Here is a 22,325-nt window from a genome sequence, read left to right as displayed (position 1 = left end):
TATCACTTGATTTATGTTTTTTCATCTGATCAGCAGTAACGATTAACTGATACAAAACTTGAGTAGAGGACACACTTGTGCACATGGCACACAGTGATCAGAAACCTGGGTGAGGTGTTTACATACTACATTATCTCCGGCTGACATATTCAGGTATCTCTAAACCAGGAGAAGGGCTTGTCAAAGATTCTGATTTGAAGATTCTTCTGATTTGAAGTTTAATAAACACAAACTCATAATCATTATTGTACTAGTGAGCATGTAAACGCTCTCACCGGTGGCACTTTCCTGACGATGCGTTTAATAAACACAAACTCATAATCATTATTGTACTAGTGAGCATGTAAACGCTCTCACCGGTGGCACTTTCCTGACGATGCTAAAACGATGTGTTTATGACCTTTCCAGAAGATGAAATGTATAGTTAACTTGACAAATGATAGCTACCGATAGCTACAGCTAAATAGACAAATAAACACCTACAGGAAATGAGAATCATTAACTATATATGCAAAGAGGAAGACCTCACCCGCCTTAAAGGATATGGGTGGCGATTTTCTATATTTTTCTTATTGTCAAGAGGTTTTAATATGTAGCACAACAAGCTAGCGAAGCATCGTAAGCGGGCATCTGCCTTACGGAGAACGAAATGTGATCGCTGTTATTATTCTCTGGAGCCGTTTCTAAACTAACTAACGTGCTCAAACTCTTCCTGATGAAGGAAATGTCAATCAGTGCAGTGGTGTGGGAATAAGATATATCAGGCTCTGGATACAAGAGATCAATTCATTATTGGTTTGGCTCTGCACATGAGATTTGTGGACAATAAGAAACGTATAGAAAATTGGCAGCTATATCACATTGATCGCTGGATCAACACATCCTGGCGACTGTATTTTGACTGTTCCTTCTGTTTGTATGTCAGTACAAACTCATGTCATATAACATGACACGATGCAGCCTGTTGCACTATTATATTAGATTGACAGGTGAACAATGGGAGCATAAATCTCACAGAAATAAGTGCATAGCAACATAGAGACAAAATGAAATAAAATAAAGTCTCTTGGATTACTACTTAATGAGGGTTCAGCCTCTCTTGCCCACAAAGTTTCCATCCATCCATCCCTGCCCACCTCCTCCTCCTGTTTTCTCCTCCTCTCGCCTGAATCCCCGCACGCCTGTTTGTCACTTAAACGAAAGCTCACAAACTGACAGACCGATATCTGAGTCTTTAAAATGAAACTACCAGCAAATTAATTTTTCATCCTTTCTTATCAGTGACTGATGGGCCGCCGGGTCCCTCCAAAAAAAAAAAAAAAACCCTCTGTGTCCCCGCGGGCAACTCCTGCAGCCTGGGAACCAAGGTTTTCATCCTAAACGGTGGTAAATGGCTCGCCGCACAAATAATGCATAAACAGCTGTTTTGCCCAAGTAAGTTATCCTCTTAAAAGATTCAGAACCCTCTCTCTCTCTCTCTCTCTCTCTCTCTGCCATCCCACAGTCTCCTACTCTCTCTCTCCCTATCTCTCTCACTCAGTTAATTCATCAATTTCTTATGATAGCAACAGTTCTGCTCAGCGCGGGTGTTTAAGTACCAATTAGGGGGGCGGGTTCCCCTCGGCCCGTTCTGCCACACCTCTCCTCCTCCTCTTACAACGCTTCTCTTCCTCTCTCGTCTCTCTTCCACTCTTCTTCTGTCCATTTTTTTTTTTTTGTTTTGTAAATGTTTTTATAAATCCCCCCAGCTGCAGCCCCCGTCCCCTCTCCATCCACACCACCAGTCTGTCCTTCATGTCTATCAAAATCTCTTCTCTCATCTCAGAAGTCCAAACTGGAAAGATTTTCTTGAGTCTTTATTAACTTTTTAGTACTTTAAATTATTTATCCCAGATAATCACTGATCAAAAGGCAGAATGCACACATCAGTCAAGAGAAACTTCTAGCGGCCGGCCATCTCCTCACACCAGCGCACATTAGGGACAGCTTTTTAAAATGTTTTTTTTTTTTTTTTTCAGCATTTTGAACTGGATCTGCTGCTCGGACCAGGCCATCTCACACTGGAATTCAGGTGGTTTGGGCCAATGAAACTCTGCCTTTGAAAAATGTTGGTAGAAAGCAGATGGTGGACTTCCTTTCTGCACGTCAGACCGCTAAGGTTTGTTCTTCAAAAGGAAAAGCGTGTACATGTGTGTGTGTGTGTATTTAGATTATGGGGGGAAGATGAAGCGATTTTTTTTTTTTTTTCTCCTGATAACAGTTCTGGCATTATAATTATGGAGGATAGGAGGGGCAGGCCACCATCTTGATTTCTGAAGTGCCGCCACTTGGCCTCAGAGTCGTCTTCAGGGTCCGACTCCTCCCGAGGAAGCGGAGACGGAGGGAGGGAGCTGATACTTTTGTGTCTTGCGTCTCTGGAGCCTCTCAGATGTCACTGCCAAACGTCACCCGGACTGCCTGCTCACTAAAACACTTCTGCCAACCGGAACACATACAGAGATATGACAAGAAGTGTGTGTGTGTGTGTAGCTTCCTCGCAGAGAGCCGAAGTAAAAGCAGAACTTTGTATTCTGTTCCAGCAGTAAAAAAAAACCTCATTCAAGATCCTATTGATATTTTTAAAAATACAATTTATTGAAAACCTTGCCCTTCAACATAACCTTGCTCAACAGTGTGTTGTGCAATTCACAGCTTTTGTCTAGACGGGGATAATAAATTCAAAAAAACAAAAAAAAAAAGAGTTGTATCACTGTTTTTATAATAGTTTTGGTTTTGAACACTAGTAAATGAACACTACTTTCCACAATCCTAAGACTGTACCGCCAGTTTTATGGACAATATTATATTACAACTAAAAAGTTTGAAAAATGACGTTAGACGAGAGCAGGAACAGCTTAGAAATGGTTACGATGATGTATGTATGTTACAAGATCTATAGTTTTTTTTACATTTTAACAAATTGATTAATTAGTTGTTTGACTTTGTTAAAATCATGAAGGGTCCAAATTCTAATAGCAAGTGCTGAAGTATACTCGTTTTTATAATAATATATTTTATTTACATTATATAAATATAAGACAATCAAAGACACTTTACATGACAAATTAAAAGTTTAAGAATAAGACCCTAGCAGTGTAGTGCAGTGGAGACGGAGACAGTCATGCATGTGTTTTCAAGCAACTGTTTTCATTATCGATCAATCTCACAATAATTATCTCAATTACTGTCATCATTTTGTCTATAAAATGTCAGAAAATAGTGAAAAATGCCTTTTATAATTTCCCAGTGTCAAAGTTGACGTTATTTTGTCCGACCAACAGTTCAAAAGTCAAAGATAATCAGCTGTATGACAAAGAAAACCACTGAATCGTCACATTTGTTGCATATGAATGAATGAAATGATTATTCAGTTGCAGATTCATTTTCTGTTGATTGATTAATTGATTAATCGACTAATCGTTGCAGCTCTAATTTAGATGACAGAATACAAGCCTGACCAGAAGTTGGTGTCCAAATCTGAACTGAGGAGGAATGAGTGGATGTTTATTACTGATGCCAGACTTTACCATTGGACTCAGAGCTTCTGTGTCTTCTCGGGACTTTGCATGTTTATTTTTCCAGATTTTACGAAAAAAATAATCGTTACCCTTTACATGCTGTAATACTTTTTTTCCTGCTTTCTCAGTCTTGCGAGATGCCCTTAATTTCCCAAACATTCTTCTTTTTCTTTCATAATTGTGTCAAATATTTTTAATGCTATGATCTCAGTTCCTCACCGAGTGGAGGCATGTGTTGTTTGTTGTTTATTTGTTTTGTTTAGTTTTTAAAAGGCATCTACACAAACCCGTCGCTGTTTCTCCTCCTCTTCTTGCACTGAGTTAAGAGAGATCTTTTCTCCAATCAAATCATGCCTGTTTTTTTTTTCCACAGGAGCCTGCGAGTCAGAGCCCAGGGAAAATGAATCCAAGAATATAAAACCCATCTTTGAATCTGTCCCCAGATTCTGGGAGCCTTTCAAGTACACCATCTAGATTCATTTACTTCCCCTTTTATGTTAGAAATTTGGTTTCATCATGGCAATTAGCGCTTTTGTGTCTCGACCAATTATTCCATTAAATTAACGACTCTTCCAAGATAATAAGGGCTGTAATTGATTTTATCCTTCTTCTCCAGCTCTAGTGTGTCGTTACACCTCATTTAAAGGGCTTTTCTACCATCCTGCCCTCATTAGCGGTTCATCTTCAGCGTCTAGGGTGTGAGTGCCCCGACAAGTGCTTCATCTCCTTACCCCCACTCACACACACTCAACATACACACACACACACACGGCAAATCAACATCCAAGCTGTGTAAAGTAATTTGTCAAACATTGCCTTTAATGGGATACACGGAGGGATCTGTGACACAAATGGGCGTTTGTTCCTCCCTTTGTTGTTTCCTTTCCATGCCCACCACCACAGTGCTGCCACACCAGCTGCTTTTTTTTTTTTTTTACTTTTCTCCCTTTATTTAAAAAAAAGTCCCAACTTGCAATAAAAAGGAGAACAGAGTGAAAATAAAGCGTTAAGGAGGGGAAGCCTGGTAGATGGGTGGTTGGGTGAAAAGGCGAGGAATTGGGTGGTGGTGGTGGTGGTGGTGGTGGTGTTGGCGGGTGGTGGAGGGGTTAAATGAATCATTCATTAGGTCCACAGAGAAAGGGAGCGAAGGGAGAAAGAGAGATAGCATGAAGGAGAGACAGAGCAGGAGGAGGAGGAGGTTGTTCAAAGGGGAACGCCGTTGATTTTTCTGGCCCATCCTAAGAAGCAGGAGGTCGGTCGCGGGGAGCCCAGGGGAACCCGGTCCATCTCCAGCAGAGAGACGGGCGTTCGGTTTGGTATAGACCCCAGCCCCCCCTCCCGTGTGCCCCCAGGCTGATGGGGTCGGCCTCCAGATATCTCTAATGAAGCCCCTGGCCTCTTCACTGTGAGCTGCGCTGGAAATACTGCAAGAAATATCAAGCAATGAACAAGAATTTTTTATTTAGCTGAGCCCGTCACAGAATTACAATCTGAAAGTTTTTGTTAAGTTACAGCACCAAGGTGGGTGGTCTTGTGCCTTTCCACTGTTGCAGTTGTTTCCACGTTTTCTGATATATGACCCCCTAAAAGAAAGCAACCCCTCACCAGTCATTTGTGTCTGGTGGCTGTAAGCAGAATGATTCTCCCCTCTAAGACCGCTGTTGTCATTAGGCTTGAACTTAACTTATCTTATCTTGATAATCATTTTGCAACTTGCTATCTAAGTTGCTGAGTTAATCAACATCTTAAGTTGAGCCAATAACTATGACATCAGATCACAGAGCAGCTTGGCTTTAAAAGTTCCTCAAACAAACTCTAAACTGGGGAAGACTGGTTTCAGGTACTATGCACCTCATTACTGGGGTGAACTGCAACACAGCTTAAAGTTAGAGACACTGGTTCACTCTGAGGGACTTTAAAGTTTTACTAGCTGCTATTCTTCATAATGTTTGTGATCATTTTAAGTAGTGTGTCTGAGTGTGTATGATGATTGGTTTGTGATTGTGATGAGAATGAACCGTCTTATTGTGATCCTGTGTATAAGTAACCTGTTCTCAGGTCTCTCTTGCAAAAGACATTGATCTCAATGAGATTTCCTGAATTAATAAAGCTTAATAATAATAATAATAATAATAATAATAATAATAATAATAACCTCTCAAATTTATCTTGCAAAACCTTGTATATCCAGGTTGGGAACCACTGGTCTAAAAACACAAAAAAAGATATGATTCCAACAGCCAAATGTGGCCTTTTGAAATCTGTTTGCACAAAATTTGTGGGTAAATCAGTGGGATTTACAATATGTACAACATACTGTACATAACACTCATTTGCCTGCTTATTAGCCTACAACAGCCCTGCAATAAATCAAACCTTCATGAAGGTTATAATGTTCAGTTTTTGTTAAGAGGTGTTGATTCAACTTTATAGTAATTTTGGAGGCTGTAGTGGTGGAGGTGTTTCTAAACTTAAGTCTACCCTTATCAATAGAAAAATTACAAAAATGACGCCAAAATATAACATACACTATACGCAATTACTGCAAAGCAAGTTTAAGTTTTAGTGCCTTCACATTCTCAATTGCTCTGAATTTGGTTAAATGCTGATGAGTTTGAGGAAAAGATGTAAACGACTTACTGACTCTTCCGATTTTAATGTAATTTTTTGCAGCGTTTGAACCTTCGTCCTCACCTTCATCTCTTCATCCCTCCCTCGTTCGTCTCTTCCAGCAGCTCCTGTTCTCCTTCCCACTGAGTCCCTCTGAGGAGCTGAACACACACTGAGAAAGGCCAATGCTTTCTCTCACACACACTCACTCACACACACACACACACACACACACACACAGACACACACACACACACACACACACACACACACACCCCTGTTCACCCTCAGTCTTTGATTTCTGCATTCCTAAGCAACCAGCCATCCAGGAGCCTTGAAACACCAAAACACCAGCTGGTTTATGCTAATTGTATTTCCTCATTACTATCAGTGCTGTCATTAATTCCACTAAGCTTCCTATTAATCACAACCGCACAAGATCATGAGCGACGGCAGGAGTCTGGTGATTAAAGATTGTTTATAGGTGCAATTTGTATCTCGCTCCACAGTAAAACAAATAATCACTAACACATTAACAGTGACTATCTGTGAGGTTATGTATTCAGGCTGAAATTTGCCATTTACATAAAAGTTCAGATGTTTTCTAAACTCAGTTAGCACCAACCAATCTTTTCATATTAAACCAGCTAACATTTGTTTATTATATAAAGTTAAATTACAGCGTGCACCAGGTTTATTGTAAAATATGAAATATAGGTGTAAAATGATGATAATACAGGTGTATTTTAGTAAGTATGGATGATTTAAAAGATTAAAACATCAACTACAGTCACTTGTGAGTCACCTCCTGTTGATCATTGGACTAATGACAAGTATTTAAACGTTGGAACGTTAAGTTAAAAGAAGCGTGTCCCGTGTTATGTCAGTTTGTATTCGTAAAGTTATATTCGACCAGTTAAGCAGTAATACTCCAAGTTGGGTTTATTAGAATTTTATGAAGTCTAAAGTCATCATAGAGGTCTAAAGTGCAGCACACATCAGCGCAGTGTGAATGTGATAAAATTGCTGCTTTTCTAAAGTAGGACAGTTGTGTGTCCTGGTGCTTTGAGGCTCATCAACCCTGCAATGACTTTGCGCCAGAAATTATGTTGTTCTAAAGAATCAGCTTGTTCATGTAGTAAATATGATTCAATTCTGTTTTGCTTCAAGTGTTCTGCATATATAAATCAATGTCACACATTTTTCTTGTTTCTCATTCTGGAAATCATAGAAACACAAACACATCAACTCGTACCAATTCTAAGTGTGAAGCCTTTTCCGCAGTGCAGCTTTGTGCTGCAGGCTGTTGTCTATTAATGGATCCTGGCATTGATAAAGTCCATCGACTGACTTAATATGCTATTGCATCAACTTTGCTGTAGTTAACAAGGGAGGGAGACGCACTTCTGCAGGCAAAAGTCTTCAAAATCTTCCCTCTCTCATCGCTTTTTTTCCTTCTTTCTCTGATTTTTACCCTTATTGTAATTCCACAAATGTAGTGATATCCCCAGGACAGAAAATCTAAGAAACCTCTGATAGTGATTTTTCAAGCAATTTCCTTGTAGGTTTTTCAGCTCTCTTTCTCTCTTCTTTTCCTTCAAATCACTTCAGGGAGGCAGTCAGGCACTGTGGCGACTAATTAGATTAGCAGCTAAATTAAAAGTTGATTATTCCCTGGATATCCCCTGGAAAGATATTTACACAGTGGCATTTAACTTTTAAAACCAGCAGCTTTTCGTGAACTCTCAGCCGCGTTAGTGCAATAGCTTGAGGCCGGGTCTATAGGGACTGAGAGTTTACGTGCATGCGTATTACTCTGTGTGTGTGTGTGTGTGTGTGTGTGTTATTGTGCACACATGTGTGCATCTGTGCTTGCACGCTCACACACAGGCTAATTAAGCTAATCTAAACACTTTGAGAGTCCTTCTGATGAGGCTAATTACGGCTGCGGCTCGTCATTAGTGCTGCCTAGGCCTCGTTAAAGGAGGACAGTTTGAGTCAGATGAAACAACATAACAGCGGCCAATGAAACACCATGTTGGCCTCTGCCTGTCTGACAGTTGTTGGTCTGTCTGTCTGCATGTTTTACAGTCGTTTTTGTAAGATTTTCCTTTAAAGGGGATATAACACGCACAGTTCCAGGTTTATATTTTTATTCTGGGTCTCTACTGGAATATCTGAACATGAATTACAGTTCAAAAAGCTCCTTATTTATGGCTCTTTATGCAGGTCCTCATTTCAGCCTCTGTCTGGCTCGGGAGGTTACGTAATCAAACACTAGTAGTCGGCTTTCACTTCTTTTTCTCGTTCTTTACTCAAAATGTCAACTTCTGAAATACATCTTTATATTTTTGAGCCGAAATCCAATCTGAAATATACGAGTGGATGACGCAAACAACACATGGAACAACCTTAGCAACAAAGGCTATGGAAGGACCGTATTGGTGGAACATGTGTGATGGGGAAGTAGAGGCAACATAGCTGGCTGCAGCCCTGGCTTTTGACTTGAAGGCGGCATTTTTACATGCGTTCACCTCAAGAACTCTGACCATGTTTAACATAGACATCTGACATTATAACAGTATATAAATGACAAAATCACAAAATGTATGTTAAGTTCAGTTTTAAAGAGAACTATTAAAACTTGGAGCTTATGTATCATATCGTAGCGTTGACCAATGGTTATGATGACATTGTGCTCTGGTCAATTGATCTGTTAACACTGTGACATTGTTAAAAAGAAGTCAGAAAAGACACCGAACAGTTTAGCCAATTTATCATAACCACTTTATTTGGAGGTAAAAACAACAGTGTCTGTAATAATCTCTCATTCCACAGGAAAACTGAGTGTGTGCATGATTATGAAAAGTATTAAATAAAAACTGCACTGTGAAGCTTGTAAACTGTGATGGACAGTTAGGGCAGTAATTTATACTATTTGCCTTTGTTATCTCTTCCAAATAAGTTTGACTGACCTGATGTTTGTTTAAAACTTGCTCAACTGTCTGACTGCTGATGTTTCTTGCCCCACTGGACTTGTTTTAGCGATGTTATTGTGGTCTCAGATCTTAGCAGTTCATGTGATGAGTGCAATGTGATTAAATTACCAATGGAGATGATGGCTAAAACAATGAAAAAAAAAGAACAAAGCTGCACTATACCATAATTATCCTTTAATTATCCTTAACAAGGTGTTTTGTGGTCAGTTTACCAGTTAAAGGGTCAGTTTCCCCCAAAATACAAAAACATAACATATGGTACATACAGTATTTTGTGATTTATGTAACTGAGACTAACAGTGAGTACACAGTCCTGATCATAATCGCAGAATCTGTCTCAATTGTCCCTTGCCTACCTCCTAAATTAGCGTGCTTTCAGCCTTTTTGGCAGAATAAAAATATACAACTCAATCGCCAGAACAAAACGTTGGCATTGAACGTCTCTGCAAACCACAGAAACATTGACTATATACGTTTCAACATGTCTAATAAGTATCATATCAATATTTCTACAAACGTAGCATATTAACATTTCTATCTGTTGAATAACGTTATTTTATAGTGTGACAACGCTGTGGTTAAGGTCTGGTTAGGTTTAGGCACAAAGCCCACATGGTTAGGGTTAGGGAAAGATCATGGTTTAGGTTAAAATAAAATAAAAAATAAAATAAAAACGGCTGCAAATGTCCCGATGTGTCACTAAAAACACCCACCCGTTTTTGTTGGTTGAAACGGGAAGCGGGCATTGGTTTCGAGGTGGTCTCGAACTGTGCTCTGCTGATTTCCAACTTGCTGTCAAGAAAAATCCCAACCATCCACCGACCCCTCCTCCTCCTAATAGGAAAGTCAGCTCATATAGATCGCATGTGAACTACGACACTTTAAAAATGTTAATATGCTACATTTTGTTGAAATGTCAATATGCTATGTATTGCACGCGTTGAAAAGTAGATATTCAACGTTTCTGTGTTTTGCAGAAACGTACAATGCCAACGTTTTATTCTGGCGACCAGGTTTAAATATATAATACAATCAGTTCTAAAGTTGTGCAGTGTATCTCCTGCCAAACTTTATCATCATTGATCTGATCTGATACCGCCTCACTCCATCCCATTTTGCTCTGTGTTTAAATGCGATGTGTGCATGTACAGTAGAGTGCACTGAGTGGACATCGGGCTGGCCAGAGGCAGAAAAACAAGGGGCCCCTCCATTCATAATTCACTAGGTGAAAGAGTACTGTAAGAGTGTTGGTGGGGGCGAGAGAGAGAGAAAAAGAGGCAGACAGGTCCATTAATGGAGTAATCTCGTCCAGAGCGGTGGGGGAGTAAAAAACATCTTACCTCCAGTTTTGATGGGGTTTTGTTCATGTTTTTCACTACGGCTGAAAGTTAACATGGTCGTTCAGGGGTTTGGAGTGAGTGTGATGACCTCTTAGCCCCCCAAAACCTGTTAAAAACACACTATGAAACTTCCAAAATGCATAACTGTCTGTGAAAGAATTAGCTTTCTTTTCTTGGTTCCTGAGAAACTGTGATCGCTTACAATAGCGATCACAGTTTTAAGGGTGACTTCACCCAACATATTTTCTTACTTACCTTTAGTGGTTGCCATGCAGATACTTTTGGTTCTGGTTTTGAGATACCTGGCTTGGAGGATTCTGCCCTCACAACAATACAATGGAGATAAATGCATTTTTGTGGTTCATTTAAAAAACTTCACAAGCAGTTCCCCATTACACTAAACAATCCACAGACCTCTGCATCGAGTTTTCACTTGAACTACTTCCCACTAATGAAATACTCTCTATGAAAACTGTTCTGTCTGACCTATAGTGGTATCTGCACAGCTTTAACCTGCTGATGACAGTACAATTTTTGTCCTATCACCATATAAAGTACCACTGGAGGTGTACATAGGCACTGTATTACGTTCATGTGAATATAAAATGAAAATTATAAGTAAATAAAGGTAGTGTGCATATGCAACCCCAGTTGGGTACAGGTGCATGGTAAAAAGCAACAACAAATAATAATAATAAATCCTTGGGAGCTTGCAAATTTCAGTGTGTGGACAGCTGAAAATTATAAGTGCAAGTGCATGCTGTCCAAAGTTGGACACAAAATTGGATGTTTTAAAAATGCGCTGAAATGGATGTCCTGTCAGCCGGCCCAGTGGGACAAAGAGAGAGCGAGGGATCTACCATTATCTGTAGTGTCCAGTGAAGTGTGTCAGTGAGTGTTTTGTTGCTTTTTCACTACACATGTGGCTGTTCTGTCCACTCATACGACATGTCTTAGGGGACATATGCTGGCTGCATGCTTTTCAACATGTATTTGTGTGTTTTTTTTTCAGCTATAACCTCAGAGAACGTGTCCCTGTATCAGCTACCTGAAGTATCTTTGCATCACCTGACAGTCCAAAATTCAATTGGTGATGACAGTTAAAACAACAACTTGGGTTGAAGAACAAACACTGGAAGAAAATCTGAACATACTGACGTGATGATAGATGCAATCATATTTTATATTTACCATAAAATACAGACTCAAGTAGAAAGCATATATTGCATATCTCAGTAAAGGCTTCACAGTCCTCCAAATGTGTTATTATTTCAAAAATAGAAAATGTTTTTTAAAAAATGAAATAAAATAAACATGGCGAGGGACAATCAGGTGATACATAGTTCAGACTTTTTCAAGCTGAATTTCACTCCTTTTTCAAGTGCAGTATTTAATGAGGACATTGTTGTGGAATAGCCCTATATTACAATGTTAATAGATCCTTTAAAGCTGCACTAATAAGTATCTATATAGAAAACAGGGGTTGGAAGGGGTTCACTCAACTTTTTGCTAACACGTTTGCCATAATAAGTAGTAATTTGTCAATGTTGTTTTTTTTAGCTTATTTTGCTGCCCCCAAGTTGCCAAAAAAAACATCAGTTAATGCTGTTTTTATAAATTTCTGGATCCACACCACAAACGAATCACTTCCGTAGCATGTAGCTTAGTTTTCCACCAGATTTCATTGATATTTACTGACAAAGTTTTGAGAAATCTTGCTACGATGCAACAATAAACGTATCCTCTTCGGAGGTCAAAATGGACCAAAAAAACACAAAGTATAGCGGGACCAAAATTTCAGAGTTTGTCGTAAAATAAATAAAAATCGAAGATGCTCTGAAGTTCGAGAAAAACCCACTTTTCTAACATTAGACTGCAAACCAGCAACCATAAGAAGGCGCTAGTCTGTTATTGTGTGTCATTAACTCTCCATTTTATTAAATTTCTGCCAATCTCCATCAGTATAAAAATCCGTCAACGTTTTATATGTGATGTGATATTTTCACACACACACACACACACACACGCATGATACACAAAAATACACACGGTGACATACCGAAAGACAAACACACACACACACACACAGGTCCAAACACATGAGTGCATGTAGCTCTCAGTCTCACAGACACACAGGGAGTCCCAGCCTCCTCATTGATTCTCGCTCACTGACTGTCCCACCGGCCTTGTCCTTTAAAACACGGCCGTTAGGAAATTCACTGGTGTGTGTGACTCTGTGTGAGTTCCTGAGATACTTCCTCACATTATCTGCATGGCTGGACTCGGAGCACTAACAGAGAGCCATGATTTCTGTTACCGTGGCAGCTCTGTAGGGAGAGACAGAGAGAGAGAGAGAGCGGGAGCGAGAGAGTGTGTGTGTGTGGACTGAAGCGTAGATCAGACCGGCTTGGTGCTTTGCTCAGAGGTTAGGGTCAAGAGTGTGAGGCCAGAGTGTGTGTGTGTGTGTCATCAACCTGTCATCCTCTCTCCTCTACTTTTCTCAGTGGAATCTCAAAGGTCCGATAGTATGTGAAAGGTGAGGGTCATGTGACTGATGGAGGCAGCTGAGGCTACGTTTTGGTAGTCTCGTTAGCTTGGCTACTTGTATTGTAAGTTGGAACAATAATCGGCAACACAACTGTCCTTGAAAGTTGAAAATGTTCATGTATGTTAAGAAATCTCTCTGTTCTTTTAGCTCTTGTCTAGTTTTGACAAGGCAGTATCTTCATTTTTCTGATTTCAACATCAATGCAAACTGTTTTATGAGAAGTGATTATTAGAAAAACTAAAGGAAGCTGAACAAAAACAGGTAACTGCCTCCTTCCAAAATAAGACATTACTTTGCACCCTTCATGAATATTCATGCTTTCCATTCAATATCTTTACATAAAGGACCACAAAGGAAATACAACTTGAGCTTTAGATTAAATGACGTTCAAATACTGCTGATTTTTTTTTCCCCCGTTGGCAAATGTAATTACTCTCTGGATTAGCTTCACAAGCAGCTTTTTTTTTAAATTAATTAAGTACTACCTTTATATATTACTCTGAACATCCTGTGAGTCCTGTGTTTGGTTAGGTTTATGCAACAAAAGCACTTTGGTTAGTGAAAGATTGTGGTTTTGCTTAAATGTAAATAAACATGTTGTGCTCCAAGTCATTGTGGATTTTTTTCTGTATTAAACCAAGACCGTGATCTTTCACTAACCTTTATCAAGAGCTGCCAGTGTCTCAACATAACCATAAAAACTTTAATACTGTTAGTCATTACTAGCAGATATTGTACCGCAAGATCAGATACAGAACTACGTTTTCACTGAATATCATTCACTCATGTTCAGTATCAACATTTTTGCAACTTGTCAAATGTTTTAATTAACAACATTTTCTGTTTATGTTGAGAGAAAATGTAAATCAGCCAGCATTACGTTTCTTGCAAAATACATTTGCTGTTACATTTGCAATCTAGCTGTATATGAAAGCAGTATCTAGGAGATAGGGGTGTGCCTGAATTCAGCAAAGCACAAAGAGTTGGTTTTATACAAATATTTGTTTCATACAAATATTTTGAAAATTATTTGTTTTCAGGAAGAAAAAAAAAAAAAAGTCAAATACCAGTGCACAGGTCAGTTACATCGCTATCTCTGTCTCTCAGCTCCGCTGTTATGTCTCAGCAGTTCTCAACGAGAGGAGTCACATCCACCTGCTACATGACGCATATTTCCTAATTTGGACATCAGTCCCAGAGTTGGGGGTGTTCCTCAAAGATAAAGTTGAGCTACTGCCATTGAATTTCTTCCCTACACATTACACAGTGTGGTGTGTCTGTGTTATGGGTGTATAAATAGGTAGAGGTCTGTCTGCAATGAGGCGATGAGGAAAGTTTTAGCTCAGTAGTCAGCGCAGTCGTCTATGATCTGGGAGACTCCAGGTTGAGACCCAGTGTGGGGACCTCCTTCGTAAGGTAGTTTATTTATGAACGCTTATTGTAATAGTTTAATTTTATAATTAAAAGCGTAACAAAAACAGAAACAGGATTTTTAAGCCTCTCTTCACTTTTATTCAAATACAAATACAAATAATTTTGCAACCTCAACAAATACAGATACAAATACTGGGCTCTCTGCACATCCCTACTAGAAGACAGGGTTGGTGTGACTGAATATCCTCCATTTAATGTGCCAAATAAACAAAAGAAGAAAAGCCAACATACAACTTTATCTCTATGTCATAGTTCAATTATCTATAATTCCAACTTTGCGTCTCAGCTTTGCTGGATAATGAAAAGGGCGGATGGCAAAAACTCAATGCATCAACAACAATGTCATTTTCAATAATGATTCAATATTGTAATGTAACTTTTTCAATTCATATAGTTCACTCAGCCAACGGTGGTCTGTTGACAGTAAACACACTTGCAGATGTTAGCTTGGCTACCTCCACTTGCCACACAACCCTTGAAGCGTTCCCTCAAGAGTTTCCACCGTTTCTCTGCCTCTTTCCTTCTTGCTCTCACCTCACCACGGCTCCGTCTTCTTCTTCCTCTCCTCCGCCTCTATCCTCTCCTCCCTCTCTCTCAGCTTTCACCTGCCTCGCTCCTTGCTCCTCTCCTCCACCTCTAACCCCAGGAGGATGTTTCATGCTGGCCATGCTGGTTCTTACGTGTCATTGGCTTCGCCATGTTACAGTTCTGTCTGCCGCCTCCTGCATCATTTAACAGAAACCTTCCACAGCTGCGACGGCAGACAGGTAGAGGAAGGGAAGGAGGCGGAGATAGATGAGGTGAAGTGGGGCTGAGGGAGGCTGTGGGGATGAAGACAGAATGAAGAAAAAACACAGAAGAGTAGACAAAAAGAAAGACAAAAGTGACATTTCATTCTTTACATCACTACTACTGACAGCTTTCATTTGAACATGAACGACTTTAAGGACAGACTGTCCAAAAAGTGTGCAATTATTGTAATTATTGCATATCCCTCTCTATGATGAAAGGCTTTTCGCCACACCTTTGAACATAAACACTTTTTCCTTCAGACATGGTTCATTTCAAGCAGCATTAAGCATTAAGTGAGAAATCAGGACAAAGCCTCCTTTCAGCTTTGAAATCGAAAGCGCAACATTTTCAAGTCATGCAGACTCATCTTCACCTTCAGTAAATTTGTCCATTCACGTCCTACCACTGAATTGTATACAAATAAATAAATTTTGCATTCAGACTAAACAAATCTTTATTCACAATACCCAGCTTTTAAAAAAATGCTCTTGGTTTTGTTGGAGAAATCACATTTCAGACGCTTTCTCTCTCCACTCATACGACTGCTTTCTGTTTCATTCTCTTTGCTGCTGATCACGTAAATGTTTTAGGAAAATGACAGTGCCTCTGTTATTAATTCATCCAGCTTTTAAGCTGTTGGGGTGTTTCCTTCACTTCTTAGCTGCCCAGCAGGCACTCGGTGTTGGTGTTTTCTTTTTGCGATGAAGTCCAGGAGGAATATATCTTTGTTTTTATATTTTATATCTCCCTCACACCTCCACAGCCCAGAGGAGAATAAAACATCCAGACAGCTGGTGTTTAAGCATTTATCCAGCCTCCTTCAACTTCACTCGACAGTCTACAGTATGAACATATAATTTCACAAGAGAAGCAAATGGGTTACAGGACGGACGAAGGGAGTTAAACAGATGAGGATGGGGTGAAATAGAGGCAGGAGGTTTGTGTATGTACGATATTTGCATGAACATATGTTCTCATGTCAGATCTTTAAGAAATAGGTACACACTGACCAGACTGACCAGATTAAAATAATTACAAAATATACATATGTGGATGTAAAGAGGTCAGCAAGAGGGAAGACATCAGAAATGGCAGTTTTTAGGTAAACAAGCATTACTCACAGCCAGAGCTGCTGCCTTCAAGGCCGAAGTAATCTCATTGGTTGCATAAAACTGAGCGAGCAGAGCCAAAGAAAGAAGAAATCCAAAGTGAAAGTGATGGCCGAGATGTTTCCTGTCAAGAAATTATTTACAACAGGATTTAATTTTATCAGCTGCAGATTCCAGTCACATCAATGTTTCCCCCTATTTTAGATATTTGTAAAAATCAAACCAAAAAAAAAAACATGGTTGTTAACAATCTACTGCTTTCAAAACCAATCAGAAGTCATCCCTCCATCCTCCTGTTAAAGCCTGCGCCTGTGACAAGGAGCAGAGAAGAAACAGACAGAAATAACACAGTTAAAAAAGGGAAACACTAAAAAAAAGAAGTGAGACAGAAAAAGAAAGACAGAAATATGAGTCGCAAGCGGCGACACGGGAAAGAGATAAAACTAAGGAGATGGAGAAAGGAGAGATGGAGAGTTATGCCACACCTGGCAAAGGGTCAGCAAAGCACTCTGCACCCATAACCAGGTTAATGGGTAGGTGGGTGGGGGAGATGGAGGGGGATGAGATGGGGTTGATGGGAGTGAAGGCGAAAAGAGAGGGAGGGAAAGGTTGTTTTTAAGTGAATCTTAAGAGTAAAGTAAAGCAGACAGAGGAGGGGGGGAGGAGGAGGAGGAGGAGAAGAGGGGCAAATAGGAGGAAGAGGGAGGAGAGGAAGGTTCTATTTTTTTCTGCCTTGCTCTCTTCACCATGGATCTGTCCCCTCTCCTCCTCCTCCACCTCCTCTTCCTCCTCCCCCTCGCCTGTTTTAATCTGACTAAATAGGATAACCTGCTCTTCATAAAAAATGGATGCCACTTCATTCGGCGGGACCCACCGGCAGGGCCCCTGGAGGCTTCAACCAGCCGAGCGCGGGGGCCCGCGACTGCTGGGGCTGGCCAAAATCACTGGCCGTAATTAATTACCCCCACTCACCCTTACCCCACCGCCACCCCATCCCTCGGCATCCGCACACCACCAGCAAACACCAATCACCCAGACTCAGGAATCAAATTTGGTTAAAAAGTATGAGAGGCATGAGGTGAGAGAGAGAGGAGGGTGAGACAGCAAACAGAGAGAGGGGATGAGTGAGCCTAGAAGAAAGAAAGAAATATATATATAGAGAGAGAGAGAGAGAGAGTGGAATGGGGAGGAAGGGGGAGCGCTGCTTGCTAGGCAATGCGAGCAGCTTTTTACCCAATCACGTGGGAGAGTTTGTCAAGCAGGAGATTGCAGTCTGAAATATTAATGCGGCCCTCCTGCTCCTCCTCCTCCCTCCTCCTCCTCCTCCTCCCAAGACCGAGCGAGCCAGCTCCTGGAAGGGACACTCACCCGTCAATATTTCATGAGCCGGGCCCCGGCCCAGACACAGGCAGGCGCTACTGGGCCGCCCGCCCCTTTAACGCTACATGCATCAGCCATCCCTGCCTTTAATGTAGCCAGCGGTGGTGGTGGTGGTGGTGGTGGTGGTGGGGGGGCTGATGGTAAAGTGTGGGTGAGAGAGGTGGGAGGTGAGAGTTTATCTCGGAGGTCTTGGGCCAGAGTAGCCTCCTAAAAATGAAGAGGAGGAAAAGGAGGTGAGGGAAAGACACGATGAAGATGGAGGAGGAGAAAACTCTCTCAAAGCATTTCATACGGGGGGACAAAAATGTGGAGTGAGGATGAGGGTGAGAGAGGAGGTGAATGAGGTAAATCTTGTTGATATTGTCTTGGGGTACAAAGTCCTCAAAGCACCTTAAAGCTGGACACTGCTGAGGAAAAGGGGACTTGAATAAGGGATCAGGGAGCTGAAGTACAAGTCCAGGGCTGTTCTGAGAGGTTCAGTCTACCTGCTGCCTGGGAATGTACTTCAACATGCTGTGAAACCACGTAACTGCAGTTTTGTCTCTGATTCGAAGGTTATTTCTGCGCTTTGTGGGAGTTCCACGACCCGGGAGCCGTCAGTGGACGGTGCGATGACAGAACCAGGGTTCAGATCCTTCAAATATCAAAGCGTCCATGAGCGAGACACTGAATCCATCTCAGCTCACTGTGACGTTCTGCAGCTCAGTCTGACTTCGGATGTTGTGTTTTTTTGTGTCACATTGTATTAGCATATCACATACATTTCAAATGAGCACAGTTAGATCATTTAACTGATTGAAAACCTGTTCTAACAATTTCCATGATTAAAGAAAAAAAAAAAAAGGAAATAAATCTGTTATTTCATGCATTAAAAATGTAGCCTCTACACCAAGAATTTACACTCAGCCGTTGCTTTACAGTAACTTGCACAGACACGGTGGAGGTGACGTTTGTTGTGTGTCTCACTGTTGTTGAGGACATTTTTGTTGTCAAACATTTTCATTAAGAAATTGACAAAAGTACGATTTCTGTGTTCAGATCTGCCCAAACGAATAGTACCAAGGGAGAAAATGGAACCAGTGTCTGATTTAGCCAAACTGAACAACGCTGGTTTGAAAACACCTTTATAGTCCCTCTCTGTCTTAAAGCATGTGTGTTACAGTCTTCTGATCACACAAAGAGTCATTCTGGGGTGTTAAAAATGTTGTTTTATAGCCATTGTCTTTTGTAATGATTGTGTGTGGGGAAAAGTGTTTTTGTCAGTGTGCTTCACATGATCTTGCGTAACAAATGTGGCCACTACACCAAGAATTCACCAACTAAATTCAACCTGATGAAGGCAAAGTAGCTGAAAACATAACGATTAATTTAAAAAGACTGAACATGTGTTTTTGTTTTTTTCCCCCCACAATGGCCTTAAGTATGATATAACTTAAATGCTGTTTTAGATGCCTCTCTGTCCTGCTGAACGCTGTCTCTATGTCTGTGTAACTTGGGTTGAATTTGAATATTTTGAAAACTGGTGGAAAATATCAGCCGCCCTTCAAAGACGTTCTATCAGTTGACCCCCAGCTCTGTGTGAGTGAGCTAATGCACAGGATATGCGTGTTGAGTCTCCTTTGGAAGACGTGTGAGAACGTGTGTGTGTGTGTGTGTGTGTGTGTGTGTGGATGGGGTGAGGGACACTGAGGCCCCTGAAAGCCCTTCGGAGTCCTGGTCTCCTGACCTGTGACCTCCCCCGGAGCTCTCAGTGTGTCCTGACGCCTCAATAATTGATGTGAGGGAAAGGGACGTCCCGCCTTGGGAACGACTCTCTCACCTGCACACACATACAGATACACTCAACTCCCCCGTCCTCCACCCTCACACACTCATACACTCCTCACGACACGTTCACACACACGCAGGCTTATTGATTTTGTTAACTGAGCCGATGCTGTGGACACGCGGGCTGAGTGGCAGGGTTTAGGAGGAGAAGAAGTAAACACATCCTCTCACATCTCTGACTGTCTGTCACTCAGCGTCGCCTTTATTTCTCTTTCAGGAATGGCTGGCTGAGCATCCAGGACTGTGCGCGCTCTCTTTCGGCTTCGGCCTGCTTTGTATTCACACTATCAAAGATATTCTAACCTCAGAGCTGCCCAGTACAACCACAACATGCTGCTGGTGGACACTGAGCAGCTCCACTGCTGCAGCTCAGGGTTTATCACCTTGTTCAGGGAAATATTCACACTACGTACTGAATGTGTATGGAGCGTTCATCATTAAAAGCCAGGCAAACGTGAAATGCCTTTTAACCTATCAGTTATGTAAACAGGATGTCATCTTATCTATATCATACGAACTAGGTAACATGTTCCATTTATCGTAAGGTGTTTATAGTTTTAACACAAATTTCCTTTTTGTATCGAACTCGGATTGATCTTAAGTTAAGAGGAATTCTTAACTTGTTTTCCTCCGATTTTTCCTCTTGTCTCTGTACATTAATCAATTACAGTAATTCAGCTTTGGAACAAACACAAATTTTTCAGTCAAGTTTAACAGTTTTAAATCACACCGTGAGTCATTAGTCAAGTCTTTTTTTTGAGCACATTTGAAAACAACAGATGTTGACCAAAGTGCTTCACAGAGGCTGAGAATTACAACTGAATAAAACACAAACTTGATTATGAGGATCAGGGGAAATTTAATAAAAAAAAGTGTAGATTAAAAAAAAAAATAATAATAATTAAATTGTAAAAACATGACAGCAATGCAGGGACAAGCAAATAAATAACAGAAATAAATAAATAAAAACAGAGTGTGACCAGTCTTCATGATGACAATTTATAATGTAATTGTGATTGGTTAATTCTAGGGAGAAAATATAATATTTTACCTTTGCTAAAATGATAGTATTCAGATTTTGATTATGTAAAATCACATTTTGCAATAAAAGCTAATGGAATAGATATTAGAGGAGCAGATCTCAGCAGTTTTGAGTAAAATTTGATATGAACCAACAGGAAAGATGGCCAAATCAACATGACATTACTGCAGTAATATATACGATACATAATTAAGATACATGAATCTTCATATTTGCAATGTGCAGAAAGTTTAAGTCTGTCAACCATCATTTTACAGAGCACCGACATATTTACACAAATCAAGTTGAAGCCAAAGTTGTGCATGGTGACAGAATTTTAAAAATGTGTAAAACTGGTCAGTGAGGTCACACACAAACACATACACACTAATACACACAAGCACACACTGCAGACCTACTTACTGAACCTTAACACCCATCTGCTCAAACACACACACACACACACACACGCACAGTCTAATAGACAGATGAACAGAGTCCCACACATCTTCCTGCCTCCTCGCTGTTCTCTCTTTGCCCCAGGTGTCCTCTGCTCTGGTCTTTGCTGTCTTTTGTCCGCTAAGTACCATTTTACAATATTGATGAGGCCTGGAGGTCCAACCAGCAGCAGGACACACAGTCTGGGGGGCTTCTTACACAGGAAGTGTGTTAGAGTGGTTTGTGTATTTAAAGACTGTATGTGTTGGGGGTTATAATGTGTGTACTCATGTGTGATGCCGACTTTCACAGTTTTTTACGGAGCAGTTTATAAGTCACAGGACAAATGTTTGTGTTTTGGTTCTGTCCTCCAGCAGATTCAATTTTAAAATTGAAAAAAAATGAGCGAAAGTTTAAAGTGCAAACTTTTAGCTTTCATTTGAAGGTGTTAACATCCGCATTACATCCCTTTTCATAATTAGTCTTCCAATTTCAGGAGATCAAAATATACTGGACAAAGTAAAATAAAGGCCAAAAACTAAAAGACAGCAGGTTAACCATTAACTCCATCGGAGTGCAATTTCCATAGATGTAGTTCCAAAAAAAGTATCTAAAACCTATTTTTCCTTGTAAAAGGCCCTTTGCTTAAGAAACAGAACTTGACGCTACACACTGTAACACTTTACAACCTACAATAAAATGTTGGCCACATGTTTAGCTTTAAGCTTTTTCCCAGCATATGTGTTTTTTTTGTTTGTTTGTTTGTTTTGCATGATCTGAGATTAATATCAGTACGACCATCAGCTCCATAAACACTCAGCTGTTGCTTTACAGTAACTTGCACAGATGTGGTGGAGCTGATGGTTGTTGTGTGTCTCAGCAATGCCGAGGACATTTTTGTTAACAAATTGACAAAAGACCATTTACATAAATCTAGTTTACAGATATTGTAATTGTCTCTGAGATTTCTGCCTCCACCCCAATACAACACAGGTGGATGAAATTTAGTTTCTGGTGCTCACAGTACTGAAAAACTTACATTTAAAAAAAAGTATCAGGAACAACGTTACTCTGGATACTCCACAGAACACACTCCCAATAGGTACTGTTTCTTTGGAAGAACGAAGAATGAACTGAAGGAGCTTTTGTAATTCTATTGTACAACTTTTACATAAGGTGCCATTTAAAGCTTATTGTCAAAAAGCACAAAGCACAGATAAAAACAACAAAAAGTTTTATGGCCTTCACTCGGCAGCCACAACACCTCCTT

The 22,325-nt window shown here is 40.4% G+C and overlaps 2 long non-coding RNA genes across 2 annotated transcripts; one reads left to right on the top strand and one right to left on the bottom strand.

The window, feature by feature from the left end:
- Positions 1-360: 360 nt before the first annotated feature.
- Positions 361-4,108, top strand: LOC121910627. Its single transcript, XR_006099694.1, has 3 exons — positions 361-1,434; positions 2,019-2,158; positions 3,931-4,108. It is a non-coding gene; the product is annotated as an uncharacterized LOC121910627 (long non-coding RNA).
- Positions 4,109-4,350: 242 nt separating this feature from the next.
- On the bottom strand, positions 4,351-8,506 carry LOC121910449. The gene is made up of 2 exons (XR_006099673.1): positions 6,252-8,506; positions 4,351-4,981 (listed from the first exon to the last, which is right to left on the bottom strand). It is a non-coding gene; the product is annotated as an uncharacterized LOC121910449 (long non-coding RNA).
- Between the last annotated feature and the right edge of the window lie 13,819 nt (positions 8,507-22,325).

This window comes from Thunnus maccoyii, chromosome 13 (genome assembly GCF_910596095.1).
Source record: "Thunnus maccoyii chromosome 13, fThuMac1.1, whole genome shotgun sequence".
Lineage (NCBI taxonomy): Eukaryota > Metazoa > Chordata > Actinopteri > Scombriformes > Scombridae > Thunnus > Thunnus maccoyii.
Note: the sequence above shows the minus strand (reverse complement) of the source record. Positions and strands in the feature narration are given on the sequence as shown.